General features: G+C 42.0%; 1 long non-coding RNA gene across 1 annotated transcript; it reads right to left on the reverse strand.

Annotated features, from left to right (window-relative positions):
* Positions 1-363: 363 nt before the first annotated feature.
* LOC134203529 (uncharacterized) lies at positions 364-2,899 on the reverse strand. The gene is made up of 4 exons (XR_009977629.1): positions 2,041-2,899; positions 1,613-1,977; positions 1,415-1,546; positions 364-1,320 (listed from the first exon to the last, which is right to left on the reverse strand). It is a non-coding gene; the product is annotated as an uncharacterized LOC134203529 (long non-coding RNA).
* Positions 2,900-3,294: the final 395 nt, after the last annotated feature.

The following is a 3,294-nucleotide window of genomic DNA, read 5'->3' on the forward strand; positions in this document are numbered from 1 at the left end:
TGGATTACCGGATATCCTATTAAAAGTTCGTTTTTAAGTGATCCTTAGATATGTATTCGTAATAATTAAGGGCCCTCTTTAGCCGTGCGGTAAGACTCGCGGCTACAAAGCAAGACCATGCTGAGAGTGGCTGGGTTCGACTCCCGGTGCCGGTCTAGGGAATTTTCGGATTGGAAGCAATTCTCGTCCAAATTAAGTTCATTAACTTACCTTATGGAATTTAGCCACAAGAAAATTGATTGAAAATCATAAGGTTGCCTATGGAACTGGATGAACCTGAATGACTGGACTCAAAAACTGGAGATGATATAGTTTTTGTTTAATAATTATATCTTTATTGAAAATATTTAATGCACAAAGAACTTTCAATACAGACAGTTTAGGAATTTTACGTTACGTTAAATATCGTCTCCGGCGAAATCATGTATGGCTCTGAAACGGAAGTTCGAAGTGCTGTCTTTATATCTACAGCTACACTATTGTTGAAACTATCCCTACTGACCCATGTTCCATGTGTTGCCGATAAGCTACAGTCGTATGAGCTGTCTCTGTAGTAGATGACACACATCGTTTGAAGTCGAACCTTAGCATTGGAAATAACTATCGTTTAGTTTATGCCGTTGTAGAATATCTAGGACTAGTAGAAATTTTCACAGGTGTAAAACTCCAAGACATACTGGCCCCACAGATATCTTCATCTCTAAGCAGCTGTTCCGAAGAACTTATTCGCTAAATCCTAGTATATAGTCCGTGTCGAGTTATTGCAAGGTTAAAGCAATGGCTAAACTTCGAAGCTATGTTCCCAAAGGGTGGCGTTGAAAGGTTTAAATTCAAGTTAAGAATTCTATACCTATAGGTAAGAAATGCTTCAGCAAGGACATCGTGTGACAATTTTAGAGGATGTTCGGCGTTTAGAACGACTTACGAGAGGAAGTATGAAACCTAGCAACGTCATCACGGTTGGTGGTTGATAGCCACTATCATCCCTCACTTGAACAATCGTCGGTGGGGCATGCAAAATGTTATCCGGTTCACAGTTGTCAAAGGTTCAAGATTGACGTTGGAAAGAGACACTTTTCATAAATTAATAACAAGTTCTTTGCCCGACGCTTTCCGAACAGTCCGTTGTCATCAAGCAGCAACAGCTGTTAGTTGCCGTGATAAGTATTTGTCAATATTGGAGCTACCCGGTTATGGCTCAGAACAATATACCTCGTGACCAAGGGTGTCGCCGGATGCCGTCCTTCACAATCTGCTTATCTTTCGAGTCATTAAGATTCGGCAACACCAAGCTAGCGTAATTACATGCATACAATTTGCCTGAAATAGATAAGTTTATAGATAACTAGTTTTAGTACGAATAGTATTGTGTATTACGTATACATTGCTCAGTGCTTACTGATGTTTTGCGTACCTATTTTATTTCCCGTTCGATGATTTTAATGTCCGAGTTGTTGTTGATTCTTATGTCGGTGGCAACTAGCTTTGATCTGGGTTAGTATTTCTGTAGTTCGAATGATTTCATGATGACGAAATGTTTTTTTTTCTAAAAGGAAAGATAAGGTTGTAACTTTTTATAAGTATACATAATAAACATTCGTCAGAATCTCACCCCGTTTGCTGCTTCCGTTTATCGTGTTGTACTCCTGTTGATCCGTCTTGATCGGTTTTTCCGAAACCTGAATCATATGTTCGGATTTACCGTCTTCCTCTTCACGAACTCTATAGACATAGGAATAGGCTACTGATGCAGGTAGCTGAAGGACGGAAACATCAGGGGAGTATTTCATCATATCACAATCAGAGTCCAATCACTATGTGAATCGTGTAGTCAACACTTTAATATGCAATTGATGCGTGATAGTTCCGTTTTTTCTTAGCTTTCGGAAGGTGACATGGTCGGATAGATTTGAAAACCGCATTCATTGACGTTGTCTAAGCATTCCTTATTGTTGATGTGCCTTGTGCAGTCTTTTGCTAAAATATGGGAAAGGAAAGTCAAATCTGAATTCGAGATGATTTAGATTAAAACATACTTACATGCACTTACAGTGATAACATCCGTCTGTCAAGGAAGACCGACCGAGAGACCGACAAGGCCGAAGAGGATGAACTGGTGTGGCATTCTGGCAGAACACTAATGAGAAATAAGCAATCGCTAAACCCCTTTTTCGACAAACTAAGTCCATCTCAGGAGCTTTCCAAATGAATCAGTGCCCGGCGTCTTCACGGTAGATTGCACACCACTTATCAATCAACGATAGTGGACTGGACTTACACTTTACGATCCGGTTCTTTTGCATGATACTTTAATACGCTCTACCTGATAAAAGTGCACGCTAACGGCAAACGGTGTTTATTCTGGATTATCATCAAGGGCAGAGGCGTCGTCGGAACATACAGCTGATGAAACTTGTTCTGAAACGCCTTGGCAACAATGGGTGGGAGTGTTGTTTCACATGTTCTTGCAAGATACGGTGAGATGATGTCCACCGTGTGAACGATCCGCGGGTGCTGATCGCGCTCCCGGTGGAGACGATACGGCCGGCGATGTTGGAATGATCGGTTCGGAAATTTGCCTTTCAAAATGATGGTGCGCCGGAATCGTCAACAGGTTTTGCGGGTACATGTTCGTTACGTCCAGCGTGTCCAAGTCGGACCCGTACTGCTGACCGGACGAGGATGAGTCACTTCCTTTCTTTATCCGCTGCTGGCGGATCAGTAGAACCGAAAAAGTTGTTGCTGTGCGGCACGCGAGGGAAAAACAGAAAAACATAACAAAAACATAAACAAAAATGAAAATGACAACTGTTGTCAAACTGACGTGGTTTGAATTGAGGGGCTTCTCAATGGTCGAGTGATTGTAATAATTGTAATCCGTCACTCCCCAGGGGTATATAGTGGTGCCCGGAAAAATGGCCACCCCTCCGTCTATGTATTCGTCAATGGTGGGACAGATATACGATTTTAGTTTAGAGATATTATTCATGTCTGATTACAATATCACCTCAATAATTTCACACCAAGCCATCACTTACCGGAACGGACTCGAATTCATTCTGCGCAGCAGTTTTTCCTGCCTCAGCCAACCGTCGTGTCGTTTTTTCGCTTCACGACGAGACTTCTCCACTTCGGTGCATTGACGCATTCAATTTTTTGTCGCATTGCTTTCGCTCCTGGAGAAACGAGGTCATTCTCGGCCTTTGACCACCGTTTTAACAAGCGCCGGTCTCAAAAGTCCATCTTTATGCACTCAAGCAACGATCGCCATGAAATATTTGTGGTGCAGTTCAT

The sequence above is a fragment of the Armigeres subalbatus genome, unplaced genomic scaffold, assembly GCF_024139115.2.
Source record: "Armigeres subalbatus isolate Guangzhou_Male unplaced genomic scaffold, GZ_Asu_2 Contig1919, whole genome shotgun sequence".
Lineage (NCBI taxonomy): Eukaryota > Metazoa > Arthropoda > Insecta > Diptera > Culicidae > Armigeres > Armigeres subalbatus.